The sequence below is a fragment of the Mustela lutreola genome, chromosome X, assembly GCF_030435805.1.
Source record: "Mustela lutreola isolate mMusLut2 chromosome X, mMusLut2.pri, whole genome shotgun sequence".
NCBI classification, from domain to species: domain Eukaryota; kingdom Metazoa; phylum Chordata; class Mammalia; order Carnivora; family Mustelidae; genus Mustela; species Mustela lutreola.
In genome coordinates this window covers 49,192,552-49,215,486 of record NC_081308.1, presented here as the reverse complement: position 1 = coordinate 49,215,486, position 22,935 = coordinate 49,192,552, and the positions used below count along the sequence as shown (strand labels likewise).

The window sequence follows — 22,935 nt, the reverse complement described above, 5'->3', positions numbered from 1 at the left end:
GGGGGGGACCGGGGGAAACCAGCAGTGGCCTCCTAGGGGAAGAGCCATGTGCCAAGACAAAGTCTCAGCCACTTAGGCGAGCCACTTGAATGAACCCTGTCCAGAGAGAGGCCTGCTCTCTGACCATGCTCTATGACCCAAATGAGGAGTGGGAGGCCAAACACAAAGGGGCAAGGAGGAAGGAAAGGAAACAAGGAAGGGCGTCCGTGGGGTCCACTGAGCCTCCTTGCCCAGAGATTCTCGGTGTGCGAGTGTGGGTGCCAGCCCAGATGGGTCTACCCGTAGGCACGTAGGCCTGTGTGTCTCTGTTTCTGTGTGTGTGTGTTTGTGTGTGTGTGTGTGTGTGTGTGCGCGCGCGCGCGCGCGCGTGCACAGGAGCCCGCGGGCCTGTGTGCCTGCCCCCGTGTGGCTGGATGTGCGTGTCTGTGCGTGTGTGCGGGCGTGTGCGGGCGTGTAGGTATGTGCCCGAGTTTTCAAAGGTAAGCATGGGCAGGACTACGGGGAAAGGTGTGGAGGGGCTGCATCCAGATGTGAGAAAACAAGGATGACCCCAGATGCTGCAGAGTGGGGATTCCACCACTTGGGGGACCCAATCCCGGCCCTTCTTTCTCCCTGCATTTCTCCCAAGAAGTTGTGCTGTGGTCGCTCCCTGCCCTGGCATACGTGCGGAAGATCCACCTCAGGCCCTACTTGGCAGGACGGTGGCGACTTTCAAAAGTGTTTGTGGGTTGTCTTTGGCGTGTTCTTTCCTCTCACCAGGTTCAAAACGTCTGCGCGATTCCTGGGAGAGCCTGGCGTGGAAGAGTGTCCGAAACAGGAGTCCTCCATTCTAAGAGTCCTTAAGATACTACCCAGTGTTGGAGTGTTGGAATTCCCTGCCCTGCGGGTGTGGATTTTCCCTCCACCGGAGCTCTCATGGGCCCAGGCGTCTAGGAAGCCTTCCCAAAAGGGCCAGGAAGGGAGCCACCTGAGAACCCGTAGAAAGCCTCAGGATCACGTTGTCCAGGCACGGGGTGGCATGGCTAGGAGGGTACGACTTTAAACAATCACACGGAGGTGACCACTGCTTTGCTTTGCATCCCAGCCTGCTGCTGGATTCAAGGCAAGGCCCTTATCCCTGGTGTTGCCTGCCTGCCTGCCTGGAAACGCGGGGCAGCATTAAGGTGTTCCGTGGTTCCTCAGAAGGGGGTGGTGTTTGGAGGTAGGGGGATCCCGGACCCTCCTGCCACACGCACACACACACAAGCACACTCCCAGGCCTGCGCGCGCGCGCGCAAACACACACACACACACACACACACACACACACACACACCCCTCCTTCCTCCTCCTCTGCTCGCCGGTCCTCCAGCTCATTCGTTTTCCCGGGAGAATACAGGGCCTGGGTACTAGAGCATCAACCACAGGTGAGGCTGAGAATCAGAGAGAGCTACATACCAGACCAAGTCCCCAAACCCTCTTCAGCCACACACCCCTCTCCAAACTGCAACGCCCCCGCCCCCACCTCCCACTCCACTGGCCTCCTGACCTCCATCACCCATGCCCAAGGGACAAAATTTGCAGGAGCCCTGGAAGAAAACTGAGCAATTCCCATGGAAAAGATTCCTGGGCAGACCTGAATCCAGGGAAGCCGGGCCACCAACGCCAGGGGGCAGAAAGCCCCCCACCCCCACCCCCAGCGCCAGGAACTCAAGAACAGAGGCATTCTAGGCAAGCGTGCACCGAGCTCCCTAAGAGATGCCGAGTGGCCTCCCGGGACACCCACCTCTGCAACCCATCCCATCTCTGAAAGGGCCCACCCCAGGGCACAAACCAGTGCCCGGGGCCTCCATGGAGGGAGGTAGCCTGGGCCCTCAGAGCCGGGTGACACTTGGCAGGACCCCGTGCTGCAGGACTGGTCACCAGGTTCTGGACCCCTGTGGCACCTGGCTGCCCGCTGGTCCAATCCGTGGTCCCCTGAACCACGAGGCTTGGAGAGACGGGAGTCTGCTGCCAAGGGACAGGTGCGGTGGAGACAAGCAAGCGGCCAGGGGAGTCTGAAGATTCAAAGTCAAAGAGAAATCTGCAAGCCCACTGGTGGGATCGCTTGAGGGCCCGTCTGTCTTCACAGGGAGCCTAAGAGGATGGACAGGGTCAAGAAATGCCCAGCCAAAATGCAATAACACAAGAAACAACAGGCGTTGGCGAGGATGTGGAGGAAAAGGAACACTCCTAAACTGTTGCTGGCAACACAAACTGAGAAGGCCGCCGCACTGCAAAACACTATGGAGGTTCCTCGGAAAGGGGAAACTACAAGCACCCTATGCTCCCAGCAATCGCATACGGGATAATTGCCCAAGAACACGTATTCAAAGGGATACGTGCAACCCCATGTTACAGCAGTATTCATTACAATAGCCAAGAGACAGGAGCAGCCCACGTGCCATTTGCATTGACGAATGGACAAAGAAGACATATGGACAAAGTGGTACATAGGCACGCAAAGATACACACAGACACAGACACAGACACACACACACACACACACACACACACAGAGTCAGGGGAATACTATTCACCCTTGAAATGAAAATGAAATAATCTTCTTGCCATTCACACGGATGGGGTGGTGGTGGCAGGGGTGGTACAGAGAGTATAATGCTAGGTGAGTGAATCAGTCAAAGAAAGACAATACCATATGATTTCACTCCTATGCAGATTTCAAGAAAAGAATACAAATGAGCGTGCGGACACACACACACACACACACACACACACACACACACACAAAGAGAGAGAGAGAGAGAGATCAAGAAATAGAGTCTTAGAGAAAACTGATGGTTACCAGTGGGGAGGGAGTGTTGCCTGAAAGGGGTGATGGGGATTAGGGAGTGCACTTGTCCTGCTGAGCAGCAGGTGACCTAAGTAGCTGATGAATCCCTATACTGGACACCTGAAACCAATATAACACCGCATGTTCAGTTACCGCAATTACACTAAACCCCTGAAGAAAAAGAAAAAGCAAAGCCTGCATACTCTTGCAGGTTTACCACAAAGTGGTCAAGTTGGCCAGGAGCCCAGCCTAGGGAGGGGGAGCGGGGGAAGAGGCAGAGGCTGGAGGAGGCTGCAGGAGGAGGATGGATGATTTGTGTGGTGGTCCTTGCTGTTCCCCTCTCTGTGCCGGGCAGCAAAGGTGAGGAGCAGGGGAGTGGAGGGCAGAAAGCCCAGTGGGGGGCAGGGAGAGGGGTGACTGTCATTTCTGCAGCCACAGTGCCATCCAGCGGAAAAGGTCTCTGAAAAGCCCAGCAGCAGCATGGCGCCTTCTGCCAGGCACAGGGGTCAGAAGGGATGCGCTGGGTGGGCTGTGCTGGGCTCAAGCCAGGGTTTCCCCGATCTGGGCTCTGAGGCCTAGAGGGAAGTGTGCCTGTTGCTGGGACCCAGTGAGGAAGCAGGAGCTCTAGGGGCCCTGGGGACACAGCAGGCAGCCCCAAGACCAAACAGCCCAGGGGGGCGGAGCTTCCCCGTCAGCCATTTTGGGGTGGGCCCAGGGGAAGCAACTCACCCCTGTCCACAGGGACCAGGCGGACATTTCTTCTGCTGTCCTTTCTGGGGAGCAGCAGGGTGCCCTGCCTGGGGCCATCCCTGGCCTCCCCGGGAGCGGAGGCGTTTAGAGGCCCTGGGTTCGGGGCCACTGGTGCTTGGCAGTCCCAGGCAGCTCCGGGGGAGGGGGTAGGGGGCTGGGCGGGGGAGGTGTAGGGGGTTCCCAGGCAGCCATCTCGGGCTGCCCCCGGGGTTTCTGAGTGACTTCCTCAGCTCCAGTCTCGGATCCAGCAGAGCGGGGAAGACAGGACCGGGAGCCAGGTGTCCAGGTGCGTGCACAGGACCCACCGCTTCCCGTTGGCCCCACCGCCAACCGCCACCTCCCCACCACAGTACACACAGGGACACACTGGAGCCTTCTCCTTCCTGCTCCTGGGCTCCCCTCAGCAGGAGAGCCCAGGCACCTCCCCGGGACAGAAACGATTTCCGCTTGATGGCAGTATGGCTCCACGAATGCCAGCTGAACCCGTAGCCCTCCCCCTGCGGACCTTGGGCCTCAGCACCTTCTAAAGTCAAAACAGACAAACAAAACCGGCAACAACCACAACACACACATCACATCTCAACCCCTACACACTGCCCCCACCCCACCCACACACCAACCAAGAAAGGGAAAGCACAAAGGAAAAGGAAAACCTAAACAAACCCCCACCACCGCCCACCTGACTTTCCCCACTACCATCCCCCCACCAGCCCGCCCCCCCCCCCACCCCCACCACAAGGCAAAAACACCCTGGAGAAAACCCACCACCACCAGGACCACCACTACCACTACCACCACCACTGGACACCATAACTGGGCATGACGAACCAGAGAAAGAGAAACAAACCAGCCAAGGGGACCCAAGGGGACCACCAAATAAGTACACAGGGCCAAATGACCACCTCCCAGGAGGACACACACCCTGCAGGCCTTCTTCCTTCCTTTTGTGCTGCCCCATTTTTCTTGGCTCCTGCTCTTGGGAGAAATGAAGGGCAAAGGACACAGGAACCGGCCTCTGTGACTCTGCCTGAGGCTTTACGTGGACAGGACCTGTCCTGGACAAGCTGGCGGCCACCCACCTCGCTGGCTTGCAAGTCACTTTTGTGCTTCGTCCCAAGGCCTGGGGCTACAGGCTGAGGTCACCCCCACCTTGGGCTGACCCGACAAGCCCCACCACAAGCCCCACCGAGAAAGAAACGGCTGGCCCCACCGCCAGAAATGGCTGGCCCCACCTGCAGCCCACAGGGCCACATCCAGGAGGCTCCCTGGAAAGGGGAACCCAGCACTCACACAAGCCCCGACTCGGGGCAGGCAGGCAGCCCTTGCTCTCACCCAGGGGCCTTGGCAAAGCCACCAGACATTGCCCAGTCAGGAAGTCAGGGAGCAGGCCCCACACAGGGCCACCTCCCGTGGAGGATGGATGGCCCCCCGACTCTCCTCCAGTGGGGGAGTCCCCATCTATCTGGGTAAACAGGCCAGGCTCCGGGTTCACAGCCCTCGCTTGAGCAGGCCTGTTCACAGATTTTTTATATTCCATAGAAATGATCATTTTTTAAAATTAATTACTCAGTATAAGTTGTCTTATATATTTTAGCTTACTTTCTGTTGCAGAATCAATTATAGTATACATAGTATTTATGGCTGTTTTGGTTTTCATTACTTTCCTCAGGTGAATTTTTCGGTATGAACTGGATATATTACAACTGAGGTATGTTTTTTTGTTGTTAATGGTTGTGTAGATATGTTTATAAACTCAGTAGGTATTTATATGAGGTTGATCATTATTTCTATTGGAAACATTTTTTTTTTCTCTAGTAAGAATTTGATTTAGATTTATTAATCCAGGCAACTTTTTTTTTTTTTTTTTAAATCCCATGTTTTATTTTGTTTCTATAGAAAGAGTCAAGAAATTATTGAAAATTATCATATATTTTCCACCTAGTATATCAGATATCAATACCTATTTTTTTAGAAATCTGAGTACATATAAAACTGAAATGATTTCTGTTTCTCAAAGATACATATTTTTTCACAATTTCTGTAGTATTTTTCATATTAGCCCAGTTGTGCTCATAACCCACATGTGAATGGAGTCATAGAATCAAAAATTATGTTATATGTATGTAAGAGAATAATATATATCTTACTGAAAAAAATGTTAGTTTCAATAAAATGTTGATTTTGGAGTATAAAATTTTATTGACATATGATATACAATAAATGGGAAATACTGTAGAATTTTAGTTATAAGTAATTTCAACAAGTCTTACAGCAGAGCATGGAATGGTGTTTATTAAATGCGTGTAGTATCAGAAATGTCAAGATGTTCACTACCTCCAAGTTTTTTTTACTAAGTTGTGTAAGGTCTAGATGTACAATAATAGGGAGTACTCCTGTCTAGTTGCTAATAGTGAAAAATAATTTGAAAACTTACATAAGTTAACTTTTAGAATCTTCTAAAACTTTTTATATCATTATCTGTAAATGAACAAAATGTTACTATGTGAAGTGATGACTTTGTTAATTAGCATGTTTTTAATAATCATTTCATAATGTATACAAAGATCATTTGCACACTTTAAATATATATAATTTTTTCCAAATAATGAAAAAATTTGGAAAAATAAAAATGAATGCAACATGAAATATAATATATCTTATGTGGAGAGCCAAGATAAATGTCAAAAATTTGTAGCAAATTACATCTAATATTTCATCATCATTATATTCTTATACTACCCATGTATGAGAAAACCATTCCTAATAATAAATGGTATCATTTACATTTAACATAATAATCAGTTTAATAAGGGTCACTGAGAAAATTCCTATTATGTCATTTTTACTTCTCTAGCACTTGTTGTTTCAAGGCAGTCTAGATCCTTTCATTTTTCAAACTGAATATAAATATTTTCCATTTTCTATTTATCTGTTGTTTTCTTCATACAGCCTATTAATATGTTGTTGACTTCCATCTCACGAAGAGGTTATCTTTTATATACTTTAACACTTAAAAAAATACAGCAGAAATTTGTTTCTCAGTTAGAGAAACTGTTTCTCAGTTAGAGAAACTTCTAGCCAGAAGTCAAACATGGGGGTGTGGGCAGGTCTGAGTTCTTCTGAGGCCTTGATCCTTGGTTTGCAGATGGGTGATGGGTCATTTCCTATGTCCCCAGATGATGGCCTTTTCTCTGTGTATATGCACCCATGTTGTCTCTTTGTGCTTACAAATTTCACTTTTGAAAAATTTTCATTTTTTTTAAAATTTATTTTTCTTTTAAGCTTTTATTTAGGAGCACCTCGGTGTCGCAGTCATTTAAGCATCTGCTTGTGGCTCAGGTCATGACCCCAGGGTCCTAGGATGGAGTCCCACATCAGGCTCTCTATCCCTCTGTCTGCTGCTCCCCCTGTTTGTGTTCTCTCTCTCTCTCTGACAAATAAACAAAATCTTTAAAAAAATAAAAATTGAAAGATTTTATTTATTTAATGGACAGAGAGCAAGCACAAATACTCAGAGCGGTAGGCAGAGGGAGAGGGAGAAGCAACCTCACCACTAAGCAGAGAGCTGTATGTGGGGCTCGATCCCAGGACCCTGGGATCATGATCTGAACCTGAAGACAGAAACTTAACTGACTGCGATACATAGGCACCCCTATTTTCCTTTATTAAAATATAGCTAACATACATTATATTAGTTTCAGGTGCACAACATAGTTATTCAACAATTGTATACATTACATAATGTTAACCATGGTAAGTGTAGTTACCATCTGTCAACAAACAAATGTTATTACAAAATCAATGGCTATAGTTAGTATGATGTATTTTTTTTATCCCTGTAACTTTTTTATATTATAACTGCAAATCTGTACCTTTTAATCCCCTACAACTGTTGTGTTTATCCTCGAATTCTCTTTGAAAACCATCAGTTTGTTCTATGTATTTGTGTCTGTATCTGCTTTTGTCTGCAAATTTGTTTTTGTTTTTTACATTCCACATATAGGTGAAATCATATGGTGTTTTTCTGTCTTAATTACTCTACTATGCATAATACCCTATTGGTCCATCCGTGTCTTTGCAAATGTCAAGATGCCATTCTTTTTATGGCTAAGGAATATTCCATTGTATATATGTACACCCCCTCTTCATAATTCATCTATTGGTGGTATTGCCCAGGTTGCTGACATGAGTTGGCTATCATATATGACACTGTGATGAACAAAGGAATGCATATATCTTTTCAAATCAGTGTTATTGTTTTATTTGAACCAACTACCAGTACTGAAATTACTGGATCATACGGTATTTTGATTTTTAATTTTTTAAGGATCTTCCATACTGTTTTCCACAGTGGTTAGAGCAATTTACATTCCAACAGTGCATGAGGGTTCCCCTTTCTCCACAATCTCATCAACATTAGTGATTTCTTTTTGATTCTAGTTTTTCTGCTGGGTGTGAGTTGATCTCTCATCTTGGCTTTGATTTGCAAGTTCCTGATGATTTGTGATGTTGAGCAACTTTTCATGTGACTGTTGGCCATCTGTACATCTTTTTTAGAAAAATGTCTATTTCATCCTTTGCCCATTTTTAAAAAAAATCTGTTTTTATAAGGGATTTTGGATATTAGTCCCTTATCAGATAATATTATTTGCAAATACCTTCTCCCATTCAATAGGTTCACTTTTTGTTTTGTTCATAACTTTCTTTGCTGTGCAAAAGCTTCTTATCATGGTGGAGTCCCCATAGTTTATATTGGCTTTTGTTTCCTTTGTCAGAGGAGACACATCAATAAATATTTTGTCAAGGCTGATGTCAAACAGATTACTGCCCCTTTTCTTTGAAGATACTTATGGTTTCAGCTTTCAGATGTTGGGTCTTTAAACCATTTTATATTTAATTTTGTATATGGCATAATAAGGTAATACAGTTTCATTACTATGCATGTAGCTGTCCAGTTTTCCCAATAGCATTTGTTGTAGACTGTCATTTCCCATTGTATATTTATGTCTCTATTAACATAGATTGATTATTTAATGTATATAAGTGATTTTATTTCTGGATTCCCTATCCTTTTATTTTTTTAAGGATTTTATTTATTTGAGAGAGAGAGAGAGGTCAAGAAAGAGCACAACTAGGAGGGATGGGCAGAGGAAGAGAGAGAAGCAGACTCCCCTGAGTAGGAAGCATACAGGGCTCCATCCCAAGACCCTGAAATCATGACCTGAGGTGAAAGCAGATGCTTAAATGACTAAGTCTCCCAGGTGCCCCTCCCTATCCCTTTCAATTGATCTATATGTCTATTCTTATGCCAGTACCATAGTATTTTGATTACAATGGCATTTTAGTTATCTTGAAATCTGGGAGTGTCATGCCTTCAGCTTTTTTTCTTCTTCAAGATTGCTTCCTCTATTCAAGGTTTCTTGTGGTTCCATGTAAATTTTACTATTATTTGTTCTAGTTCTGTGAAAAATGCCATTGTTATATTTCACTGAAACTCTAGACTGCTTTGAGTAGTATAAACATTTTAACAATCTGAATTCTTCCAATTCATGAAAATTGGCTAGGTTTCCATTTATTTGTGTTGTCTTCAGTTTTTTTCATCAGTATCTTAGTTTTTAGAGTATATCCTTTTTACTTCTGTGGTTAAATTTATTCCTAGGAATATTATTCTTCTTGGTGCAGTTGTAAATGGGATTATTTTCTTAATTTGTCTTTCTGCTATTTCTGCCTTAATAATGTCTAAAAACACAACAGGGGCACCTGGGTAGCTCAGTCAGTTAAGCATCTGACTCTTGATTTCAGCTCAGGTCAGGGTCTCGGGGTCATGGATTGAGCCCCATATTGGGCTCCACCCTCAAGAGGGAGTCTGCTTGAGGATTCTCTCCCTCTCCCCCATCCACACCCCCACAAGGTAAATCATTAAAAATACAATGAATTACAGTATATTAATTTTATATTTTATAAATTCACTGAACTTTATTGGTTTTAATCCTTTGTTGGTGAAGTCTTTAGAGTTTTCATTATATAGTATCAAGACTTCTGCAAATACTGAGTGTGACTTCTTACTTACCAAACTGGATGCCTTTTATTCCTTATTTTTGCCACATTATTTTTTTATTATTTTTTTCATCATGGTAAGTATACTCTTTAATATCCATAACCTATTTCACCCATCCTCCCACACAAACATATCACACTTTTTGTTCTGTTTCAAATTTTTATTTAAATTCCAGTTATTTAACATAGAGTTTAGTATTAGTTTCAGGTGTAGAATTTAGTGATTCATCACTTACAACATCCAGTGTTCAGCACACATGTCCTCCTTAAGGATGGGTATTAATGCCCATCATCCATTTGACCCTCTAGCAACCCTGACTTTGTTGTCTTGAGTTAAGTGCCTATTTTATGGTTTGTCTCTCTCCTTTTTTCCCTCTATGTTGATTGTTTCTTAAATTTCACAGATAAATGAAATTATATGGTATTTCTCTTTCTCTGATTGACTCGTTTGGCTTAACATTATATTGTCTAGCTCTAGTCATGTCGCTACAAATGGAAAATTTCATTTTTATGACTGAATAATATTACATCATATATACATACACCATTTCTTTTTTATCCATCATCAATTGATGTACACCTGAGCAGCTTCCATATCTTCGTTATTGGAAATAATGCTACTATAAACACAGGGGGTATCTGTATCCCTTTGGTGCTGCTACTATAAACACAGGGGGTGTCTGTATCCCTTTGAATTAATAGATGTGCACTAATTATATAAAATCCCAGTTGTTAGAGTGCTGGCTCATAGTAGTTCTATATTTAACTTTTTGAGAAACCATAATACTGTTTTCCAAACTGTTTGTACCACCAACTGTTCACAAGTGTTCCCTTTCCTCCACATACTTGATAAAATGTTCTTTTCTTGTTTTTAGCCATTCTGACAGATGTGAGGTGATATCTCATTGTGCTTTTAATTTGTATTTCCCTGATGATAACTGATGATAAGCATCTTTTTATGTGTCTGTTGGCCATATGGATGTCTTCTTTGCGGAGAAATGTCTGTTGATGTCTTCTGCCAACTTTTAATTGGATTATTTAGGGGGTTTTTGGTGCTTAAGAGTATCTCTTTGGGGCGCCTGGATGGCTCAGTGGGTTAAGCTGCTGCCTTCAGCTCAGGTCATGATCTCAGAGTCCTGGGATCGAGTCCCGCATCGGGCTCTCTGCTCGGCGGAGAGCCTGCTTCCCTCTCCCTCTGCCTGCCTCTCCATCTACTTGTGATTTCTCTCTGTCAAATAAATAAATAAAATATTAAAAAAAAAAAAAAAGAGTATCTCTTTGTATATTTTGGATATTTCCCCTTTATCAGATATGTCATTTGCAAGTATCTCCTTCAATCGATAGGCTGAATTTTAGTATTTTTAGTTTATTCCTTTGCTGTGCTTTTTATTTTGATATATTCCCAATAGTTTATTTCCTTTATTTCCCCTTGCTCTCAAAAAATATATACAGAAGGATGCTGCTATGACCAATGTTAAAGAAACTACTATGTCCTCTTTTAGGATTGTTATGGTTTCAGGTCTCCTATTTAGGCCCTCAATACATTATGAAGCTCATTTTGGTTTATGGTGTACGAGAATGGCTCAGTTTCATTATTTTGCATGGACCTAGCCAGTATTCCCAACACCATTTGTTAAAGAGACTATCTTCTCCCCATTGCATATTATTGCCTCCTTTATTGAAATTTAATCGACTGGGGTGCCTGGGTGGCTGAGTCAGCTAAGTGTCTGCCTTTGGCTCAAGTCACAATCTTGGGATTCTGGGATTGAGCCCCATATTGGGCTCCCTGCTCAGCATGGAACCTGCTTCTTCCTTTTCTCTGCTCTTTCCCTCCACTCCTACACTCTCTCTTTCAAATAAATAAATATTTTTAATCAAAAAATAAATATGAGAGGAGGAGTCAAGATGGCAGAGAAATAGCAGTCTGAGACTACATCAGGTAGCAGGAGATTACCTAGATAGTTTATCAAACCATTGCAAACACCTACAAATCCAACGGGAGATAGAAGAGAAGAAGAACAGCAATTCTAGAAACAGAAAATTGACCACTTTCTGAAAGGTAGGACCAGCGGAGAAGTGAATTCAAAGCAATGGGAAGATAGACCGTGGGGGGAGGGGCCGGCTCCCTGCAAACGGCAGAGCAACAGAGCACAAAATCAGGACTCTTAAAAGTCTGCTCCACTGAGGGACATAGCTCCAGAGGCTACACCGAGGTGAAGCCCACACGGGGCCAGTGTGGCTCTAGGTCCCGCAGGGTTACAGAAAGATTGGGGGTGTCTGAGTGTCACAGAGCTTGCAGGTATTAGACCAGGGAAGCCGGCTACAGAGACAGAGCCGAGGAGTGAGCTCTCAGCTCGGGGTTACCTTGAGCCAGTTCCAGGCTGGGTGAGCTTGGAGGGCGGGAGAGGCCAGGGAGATGGGAGTGATTGGACTCTTTTCTCTGAGGGCATATAGAGGAGCGGGTCCCCAAGCTCTCGGCTCCTCCAGGCCAGAGACTGTGAGGCCGCCATTTTCATTCCCGTCCTCCAGAACTCTAGGGAAAGCATTCAGGAGACAAATGCTCCCGAAAGGAAACCTGAGATTACTTAGCCTGGCCCCTGGTAAGGGCGGTGCAATTCCGCCTCATGCAAAGACACTTGAGAATCACTATAACAGGCCCCTCCCCGAGAAGATCAACAAGAAATCCAGCCAAGACAAAGTTCACCTACTAAAGAGAGCAGCAGAATTCCAGAGGAGGTAAAAGCAAAGCACGAAACTCATGGCTTTCTCCCCATGATTCTTTAGTCTTGTGGTTAATTTAATTTATTTTTAATTTAATTTTTTTTTCTTCTCCTAATTTTTTTTAACTTTTACCCTTTTCTTTTTTAATGTTTTTTAACTAGTTTATCTATCTATCTATCTATCTATATATATATATTCTTTTGTATTTTTTCTTTGTTTTCTTTTTTAATTTTTTTTTTTCTGAACGTCTTTTTATCCCCTTTCTCCCTCCAATGATTTGGGGTCTCTTCTGATTTGGTTAAAGCGCATTTTCCTAGGGTCTTTTCCACCCTTTCAGTATTTTATTTGCTCCTTGATATACTCATTTTTTTAAAAAGATTTTATTTATTTATTTGACAGAGAGAAATCACAAGTAGATGGAGAGGCACGCAGAGAGAGAGAGGGAAGCAGGCTCCCTGCTGAGCAGACAGCCCAATGCGGGGCTCGATCCCAGGACCCTGAGATCATGACCTGAGCCGAAGGCAGCAGCTTAACCCACTGAGCCACCCAGGCGCCCCTAAAGAAAGAATTCTTAAGACATCGTTGGTGCAAAAGGTGATTTATTAGAGCACGGGGACAGGACCCGTGGGCAGGCGGAGATGCGGCTGCCCTTCCTTGATATACTCTTATCTGGACAAAATGACAAGGCAGAAAAACTCATCACAAAAAAAAAAAAGAACAAGAGGCAGTACCGAAGGCTAGGGACCTAATCAATACAGACATGGGTAATATATCAGATCTAGAGTTCAGAATGACAATACTCAAGGTTCTAGCCAGGCTTGAAAAAGGCATGGAAGATATTAGAGAAACCCTCTCGGGATACATATAAAAGCCCTTTCTGGAGAAATAAAAGAACTAAAATCTAACCAAGTTGAAATCAAAGAAGCTATTAATGAGGTGCAATCAAAAAATAGAGGCTCTCACTGCTAGGAAAAATGAGGCAGAAAAAAGAACTAGTGATATAAAAGACCAAATGACAGAGAATAAAGAAGCTGAGCAAAAGAGGGACAAACAGCTACTGGACCACGAGGGGAGAATTAGAGAGATAAGTGACATCATAAGACGAAATAACATTAGAATAATTGGGATTCCAGAAGAAGAAAGAGGGGAGCAGAAGGTATATTGGAGAGAATTATTGTAGAGAATTTCCCTAATATGCAAAGGGAATAAGCATCAAAATCCAGGAGGTGCAGAGAACTCCCCTCAAAATGAAAGAGAATAGGTCTACACCCCGTCAACTGATAGTAAAATTTAAAAGTCTTAGCAACAAAGAGAAAATCCTGAAAGCAGCCCGGGAAAAGAAGTCTGTAACATACAATGGTAAAAATATTAGACTGGCAGCAGACTTATCCACGGAGACCTGGCAGGCCAGAAAGAACTGGCATGATATATTTAGAGCACTAAATGAGAAAAACATGAAGCCAAGATTACTATATCCAGCTAGGCTATCATTGAAAATAGAAGAAGAGATAAAAAATTTCCAGGACAAACAAAAACTAAAAGAATTTGTAAACACCAAACCAGCTCTACAGGAAATATAGAAAGGGGTCCTCTAAGCAAAGAGAGAGCCCAGAAGTAGTAGGTCAGAAAAGAACAGAGACAATATACAGTAACAATCACCTTAAGGCCATACAATGGCACTAAATTCATATCTCTCAACAGTTACCCTGAATGTTAATGGGCTAAATGCCCCAATCAAAAGACACAGGGTATCAGAATGGATAAAAAACAAAACCCATCAATATGTTGTCTATAAGAAACTCATTTTAAGCCCGAAGACACCTCCAGATTTAAAGTGAGGGGGTAGGAAAAGAATTTACCATGCTAATGGACATCAGAAGAAAGCTGAGGTGGCAATCCTTATATCAGATCAATTAGATTTTAAGCCAGAGACTATAATAAGAGATGAGGAAGGACACTATATCATACTCAATGGGTCTGTCCAACAAGAAGATTTAACAATTTTAAATATCTATGCTACTAAAGTGGGAGCAGCCAACTATATGAACCAATTAATAACAAAATCAAAGAAACACATCAACAATAATACATTAACAGTAGGGGACTTTAACACTCCCCTCAGTGAAATGGACAGATCATCCAAGCAAAAGATCAACAGGGAAATAAAGGCCTTAAATGACACACTGGACCTGATGGACATCACAGATATATTCAGAACATTCCATCCCAAAGCAACAGAATACACATTTCTTCTCTAGTGCACATGGAAGATTCTCCAGAATAGATCACATCCTCGTTCCTAAATCAGATCTCAACCAGTATCAAAAGATTGGGATCATTCCCTGCATATTTTCAGACCACAATGCTCTGAAGCTAGAACTCAATCACAAGAGGACATTTGGAAAGAACACAAATACATGGAGACTAAACAGCATTCTTCTAAAGAATGAATGGGTCAACCAGGAAATTAAACAAGAATTGAAAAAATTCATGGAAACAAATGTTAATGAAAACACAACGGTTCAAAATCTGTGGGACACAGCAAAGGCAGTCCTGAGAGGAAAATATATAGCAGTACAAGCCTTTCTCAAGAAACAAGAAAAGTCTCAAATACACAACCTAACCCTACACCTAAAGGAGCTGGAGAAAGAACAAGAAAGAAAGCCTAAACCCAGCAGGAGAAGAGAAATAATAAAGATCAGAGCAGAAATCAATGAAATAGAAACAAATAAAAAAAAAAAAAAAGAATAGAACAAATCAATGAAATTAGGAGCTGGTTCTTTGAAATAATTAACAAGATTGATAAATCCCTGGCCAGACTTATCAAAAAGAAAAGAGAAAAGACCCAAATATATAAAATCATGCTGAATGAGGAGAGATCACAACTAACACCAAAGAAATACACACAATCATAAGAACATACAATGAGCAACTCTATGCAAACAAATTTGACAATCTGGAAGAAATGGATGCATTCATAGAGACATATAAACTACCTCAACTGAACCAGGAAGAAATACAAAACTTGAGCAGACCCATAACCAGTAGGGAGATTGAAACAGTCATCAAAAATATCCAAGCAGGGGCGCCTGGGTGGCTCCGTGGGTTAAAGCCTCGGCCTTTGGCTCGGGTCATGACCCCAGGCTCCTGGGATCGAGCCCCGCATCGGGCTCTCTGCTGAGCAGAGAGCCTGCTTCCTCCTCTCTCTCTGCCTGCCTGTCTACTTGTGACCTCTGTCAAATAAAACCTTAAAAAAAAAAATTAAAAAAAAAATTCCAAGCAAACAAAAGCCAAGGGCCAGACGGCTTCCCAGGGGAATTCTACCAAACATTTAAAGAAGAACTAATTCCTATTCTCCTGAAACTGTTCCAAAAAATAGAAATGGAAGGAAAACTTCAAAACTCATTTTATGAGGCCAGCATCACCTTGATCCCAAAACCAGACAAGGATCCCATCAAAAAAGAGAAATACAGACCAATATACTTAATGAACACAGATGCGAAAATTCTCACCAAAATACTAGCCAATAGGATTCAACAGTACATTAGAAGGATTATTCACTACGACCAAGTGGGATTTATTCCAGGGCTGCAAGTTTGGGTCAACATCCACAAATCAATCAATGTGATAAAACCCATTAAGCAAAGAAAGAAGAAGAACGATATGATACTCTCAATAGATGCTGAAAAAGCATTTGACAAAGTACTACATCCCTTCCTGATCAAAACTCTTCAAAGGGTAGGGATAGAGGGCAATTACCTCACTATTATCAAAGCCATCCATGAAAAACACACTGCAAATATTCTCAATGGAGAAAAACTGAAAGCTTTTCTGCTAAGGTTAGGAGCATGGCGGGGATGTCCATTATCACCACTGCTATTCAACGTAGTACTAGAAGTCCTAGCCTCAGCAATCAGACAACAAAAAGAAATTAAAGGCATCCAAATCAGCAAAGAATAAGTCAAACTATCACTCTTTGCAGATGATATGATACTATATGTGGAAAACCCAAGACTCCATTCCAAATCTGCTAGAACTTGTACAGAAATTTAGTAAAGTGTTCGGATATAAAATCAATGCACAGAAATCAGATGCATTTCTCTACACCACCAACAAGACAGAAGAAAGAGAAATTAGGGAGTCAATCCCATTTACAATTGCACCCAAAACCACAAGATACCTAGGAATAAACCTAACCAAAGAGGCTAAGAATCTATACTCAGAAAACTATAAACTACTCATGAAAGAAATTGAGTAAGACACAAAGAAATGGAAAAATGTTCCATGCTCCTGGATTGGAAGAACAAATATTGTGAAAATGTCTATGCTACCTAAAGCAATCTACACATTTAATGCAATCCCTATCAAAATCCCATCCATTTTTTCAAAGAAATGGAAGAAATAATCCTAAAATTTATATGGAAGCAGAAAAGACCTCAAATAGCTAAAGGGATATTGAAACAGAAAGCCAAAGTTGGTGGCATCACAATTCCGGACTTCAAGCTCTATTACAAAGCTGTCATCATCAAGACAGCATGGTATTGGCACAAAAACAGACACATAGATCAATGGAACAGAATAGAGAGCCCAGAAATAGACCCTCAACTCTATGGTCAACTAATCTTTGACAAAGCAGGAAAGAATGTCCAATGGAAAAAAGATAGCCTCTTCAATAAATGGTGTTGGGAAAATTGGACAGCCGCATGCAGAAAAATGAAATTGGACCATTTCCTTACACCACACACGAGAATAGACTCAAAATGGAAGAAGGACCTCAATGTGCGAAAGGAATCCATCAAAATCCTTGAGGAGAACACAGGCAGCAACCTCTTCGACCTCTGCCTCAGCAACATCTTCCTAGGAACAACGCCAAAGGCAAGGGAAGCAAGGGCAAAAATGAACTATTGGGATTTCATCAAGATCAAAAGCTTTTGCACAGCAAAGGAAACAGTTAACAAAATCAAAAGACAACTGACAGAATGGGAGAAGATATTTGCAAACAACATATCAGATAAAGGACTAGTATCCAAAATCTATAAAGAACTTAGCAAACTCAACACCCAAAGAACAAATAATCCAATCAAGAAATGGGCAGAGGACATGAACAGACATTTCTGCAAAGAAGACATCCAGATGGCCAACAGACATCACTCGGCATCAGGGAAATACAAATCAATACCACAATGAGGTATCACCTCACACCTGTCAGAATGGTTAAAATTAACAAGTCAGGAAATGACAGATGCTGGTGAGGATGTGGAGAAAGGGGAACCCTCCTACACTGTTGGTGGGAATGCAAGCTGGTGCAACCACTCTGGAAAACAGCATGGAGGTTCCTCAAAAAGTTGAAAATAGAACTACCCTATGACCCAGCAATTGCACTACTGGGTATTTACCCTAAAGATACAAACGTAGTGATCCAAAGGGGCATGTGCACCTGAATGTTTATAGCAGCAATGTCTACAATAGCCAAACTATGGAAAGAACCTAGATGGCCATTAACAGATGAATGGATAAAGAATATGTGGTGTATATATACACAATGGAATACTATGCAGCCATCAAAAGAAATGAAATCTTGCCATTTGCGACGACATGAATGGAACTAGAGGGTATCATGCTTAGTTAAGTAAGTCAATCGGAGAAAGACAACTATCATATAACCTCCCTGATATGAGGAAGTGGAGATGCAACATGGGGGGTTAGGGGGGTAGGAGAAGAATAAATGAAACAAGATGGGATCGGGAGGGAGACAAACCATAAATGACTCTTAATCTCCCAAAACAAACTGAGGGTTGCAGTGAGAAGGAGGGTCAGGAGAGAGGGGTGGGGTTATGGACATTGGGGAGGGTATGTGCTATCATGAGTGCTGTGAAGTGTGTAAACCTGGTGACTCAGACCTGTACCCCTGGGGATAAAAATACATGATATGTTTATAAAAAAATAAAAAATTAAAAAATAAATATGAAAGTTAATTGAGCATGTAATTGTTTATTTCTGGGTTTTGTAATCTGTTCTATTGATCTATGTTTCTATTTTTGTGGCACTACCATACTGCTTTAATTTTACAGCTTTTTAGTATAACTTGGAATCTCGAAATGGGATACCTATATTCCCATAGTTTGCCCCCACCCCCACCCCCTGCCCAAGATTGCCTTGGCCATTCCAGTTCTTTTGCAGTTCCACACAAATTTTAGGATTGTCTGTTATACTTCTGTGAAAAACGCTCTGGTATTTTGTTAAGGCATACATTAAATGTGTAGACTCCTTTGCATAATACAGACATTTACCAGTATTTGTTATTCCAATCCATAGCATGGAATGTCTTTCCATTTCTCTTTCTCATATTCAATTTCTTTCATTGGAGTTTTATAGTTATCAGTGTACAGGTCTTTCACCTTTGGTTAATTATATTCTTAGATATTTTATTATATTTGGTGCAACTGTAAACAAGATTATTTTCTTAATTTCTCTATCTGCTGCTTTATTAGTAAGTTTCTAGAAGTGCAATAGGTTTCTGCACAATGATTTTACATCTTGCAACATCACTGAATTAATTTATCAATTCTAGTAGTTTTGTGGTGGAGTCTTTTTGAGTTTTTTATGTTATTTATTTATTTATTTTTATTTAGAGTATCACATCATCTGCAAATAGTGAAGTGTTACTATTTCCTTATTGATTTTGATGCCTTTTATTTCTTTTTGCTTTCTGATTGCTGTAGTAAGACTGGACATCCTTGTCTTGTTCCTGACCTTAAAGGAAAAGCTCTCAGTTTTTCCTCATGATGTTAACTGTGTTTTTCATATACACCCTTGATTATGTTCAGGTATGTTCCCTCTAAACCTACTTTGTTGAGGTATTTGTCATGAATGTATGTTGTACTTTCTCTATTGCTTTTTCTGCATCTCTTGAAATGACTGTATTGGTGCACCTGTGTGTCTCAGTGGGTTAAACCTCTACCTTCGGCTCAGGTCATGATATCAGGGTCCTGGGATTAAGCCCCACATTGGGCTCCCTGCTCAGCAGGGAGCTTGCTTCCCCCTCTCTCTGCTGGCCTACTTATGATCTCCTTCTCTCTCTGTCAAAACAAACAAACAAACAAACAAATACATAAATAAATAAAAATTTGAGATTACTGTATCAGTTTTATCCTTGCTCTTACTGACAGGATGCATAACATTGTTTAGTGAACCCCCCTCCCAGAAATACATCCTACTTGATCCTGTTGAATTTTTTTCTTAAAATAAATTCTTGGATTTGGTTTGCTAGCATTTTACTGCGACTTTATTGAGAGATTTGTATTTATGCTCTTCAGGGATCTTGGCCAGTAGTTCTCGTTTTTTTGTGGTGTCTTCATCTGGTTTGTTATCAGGGTAATTCTGGCCTCATGGAATGAATTTGGAAGTCTTGATTCCACTTCCAAGTTTTGGAAAAGTTTTGTAAGAATAGGTATCAACTCTTGCTTAAATGTTTGAATTTCACTGTGAAGATATCTGGTTGTAGATTTGTTGTTTACTGTTTTCAATTTCTTTTTTTTTTTTTTTTTTTTTTTATTTTTTTTTTTTAAGATTTTATTTGTTTATTTGACAGAGAGAAATCACAAGTACACTGAGAGGCAGGCAGAGAGAGAGAGAGAAGGAAGCAGGCTCCCTGCTGAGCAGAGAGCCCGATGCGGGACTCGATCCCAGGACCCTGAGATCATGACCTGAGCCGAAGGCAGCGGCTCAACCCACTGAGCCACCCAGGCGCCCTACTGTTTTCAATTTCTTTACTGGTAATTGGACTGTTTGTTTCTGGGTCAGTTTTGGTTGGTTATATCTTTCTAGGATTTCTTCCAGGCTGTCCAATTTGTTGGTATATACTTTTCACATAATAGTCTCTTACAGTCTTTAGTATTTCTGTGAAGTCAGTTGTTTTTCTCCTCTTTAACACATGATTTTACTGGAATCGTCTCTCTCATTTTTTTATGAGCCTGGTTAAAGATTTATCAATTTTGTTGATCCTTTAAAGAACCAGCTCCTGGTTTCATTGATCTTTTAAAATTATTATTATTTTTACTCTATATCATTTATTTCTGCTCCAATCTTATTATTTTCATCCTTCTCCTAGTTTGGGGTTATGTTTGTTGTTCCTTTGGTAGCTCATTTAGGTTAAGGTTATGTTGTTTAAATAAATGCTTATCCTGCTTCTTGAGGTTAACCTTTATTTGCTATAAATCTACCCCTTAGAGCTCCTTTTCCTGCTTCATAAAAGCATTGGATCACTGTACTTTCATTTTAAATTCTCTCCATGTAGTATTTCTTTCATCTTTGATTTCTTGGTTTCATTGTTTAGTAGCCTGTTATTTAACCTCCATGTATTTGCATTCTTTCCAGTGTTTTTCTTGTCATTGATTCCTAGCTTCATAGCATTGTGGTCTGAAAAGATGCACGGTATGACTTCAATCTTGTTAAACTTGTTGAAACTTTCTTTGTGGTCTAATATGTGATCTAGTCTGAAGAATGTTCCATGTGCACTTGAAAAGAATGTGTATTCCACTGTTTTAGAAGTCCAATGCGCTATCCATTGTGCCATGGAGCCACCTTCCACTGTTTTAGGATAGATGTTCTGAGTACATTTAAGTCCACTTGGTCCAATGTATCATTCAACACAACTGTTTCCTTGTTGATTTTCTGTGGGGATGATCAGTTTATGTAAATGGAGTGTTAAAGTCCCCAACTATGACTGTGTTACTATGAATTAGTGCCTTTAAGATTCCTGTTAACCATTTTATGTATTTTGCTTCTCCCATGTTGGCTGCACAAATCTTTACATGTTATATTTTCTTTTTGGAATGTCCCCTTTATTACTACATAGGTTCCTTCTTTGTCTATTCTTAAAATCTTTGTTTTAAAGTCTATTTTGTCCAATATAAGTATTGAAACTCTGGCTTTCTTTTCACATCCATTTGCATGATAAATAATTATCTCCTCACTTTCAATTTTTAGGTGCATTTATGACTAAAACAACTCTCTTGTAGGCAGCATAGAGGTGGGTCTTGTTTTTTATCCATTCCAATACCCTATGCCTTTTGACTGGAGCATTTAGTCCACTTACTTTTGGAGTGATCATTGAAATATATTAATTTAGTGCCATCGTGTTACCTGTAAAGTTGGTGTTTCTGGAGGTTTTCTCTGTTCCTTTCTAATTTGTTGCTTTTGGTCTTTTTTTCACCCCATACTCAAAGAGTCCCCTTTAATATTTCCTGCAGGGCTAGTTAAGTGATCACAAATTCCTTTGGTTTTTGTTTGAGAAAATCTTTAATTCTCCTTCTATGATGAATGACAACCGTGCTGTATAAAGTATTCTTGGCTGAATACTTTTCACATTTCGCATGTTGAACATATCCTGCCACTCTCTTCTGGCCTATGTTTCTGTGGACAGATCTGCTGCAAACTTTACCTGTCCTCCTTTGTAGGCTAACAACTTTTTTCACCTTTTGGCTTTCAAGAATCTTTTCTTGTCTGTGTTTATTCTCTCAGTCCTCAGATTGATTTCCTAGGTGTTAAGAATGATTTGATATTTGCCTGCTGTGTTCAAGGGTTGAGGGAAGCATAACGTCCTCCTACTATTCCACCATCTTAACCTAGATTTAGCAGTTTACATGTGTCTAGAATTTTATCCATTTCTTCCATGTTGCCCAATTTGTTGTGCATAGTTTTTAATAATAATCTCTTATAACTGTTAGTATTTCTGTGGTGTTGGTTACTATTTCTCCTCTCCATTTGTGATTTTATTTCTTTGGATGCTTTTTCTTCCCTCTGATGCATCTGGCTAGAGGTTATCAATTTTACTGAGATTTTCAAAGAACCATCTCCTGGTTTATTTGTTCTATTCTACTGGTTTTTTTTTTGTTTGTTCTTTATCACTTATGTCTGCTCTCTTCTTTATTATTCCCTTTCTTCTGGCATTGGGCTTCTTTTGTTGTTATTTTTCTGGCTCCTTTATGTGTAAATTTAGACTGTTTGAGATTTTTCTTGCTTCTTAAGATAAGGTGTATTGCTATATACTTCCCTGTTAAGACCGCTTCTCCTGCATCCAAATGACTTTGGTCCATTGTCCAATGTTGTTTTTATTTCCTTTTTTACTTCCTGGTTGATTCGTTTCACTGTTTAGTAGCATGTTGTTTAACATCCATGTATTTGTGATCTTTTCAAATTTTTGCTTGTGGTTGACTTCAAGTTTCATAACATTATGGTGAGAAAATACACATGGTATGATTTCCATCTATTTATATCTTTTGAGGCCTGATATGTGACCTAGTATGTGATCTATCCTGGAGAATACCCCATTGCACTAAAAAAGAATGTGTATTCTGCTGCTTTAGGATGAGATGTTCTGAATAGATCTGTTAAGTGATCCAATGTGTCATTCAAAGCCATTGTTTCCTTCTTGATTTCCTGTTTCAGTCATTTGTTCATTGCTGTAAGTGAGGTGTTAAAGTCCCCTACTATTTTTGGATTATTAATAATTATGTCTTTTATGTATGTTGTTAATTCATTTATATATTTGGATGGTCCCAAGTTGGTGGCATAAATATTTACAATTGTTTGAT

General features: G+C 41.4%; 1 long non-coding RNA gene across 2 annotated transcripts in view; it reads left to right on the top strand.

Moving 5' to 3' along the window:
* The first annotated feature begins 2,504 nt into the window (after positions 1 to 2,504).
* The window catches only part of LOC131822229 (uncharacterized), a 39,762-nt gene continuing 19,331 nt past the window's right edge, over positions 2,505 to 22,935 (top strand). Inside the window, exons 1-2 of one of the 2 annotated variants that reach the window (XR_009350137.1) lie at positions 2,505 to 3,172; positions 5,232 to 5,270. This is a non-coding gene — a long non-coding RNA (uncharacterized LOC131822229). The remainder of the gene's footprint in view (positions 3,173 to 5,231; positions 5,271 to 22,935) is intronic. The other variant, XR_009350138.1, reaches the window with a different exon arrangement.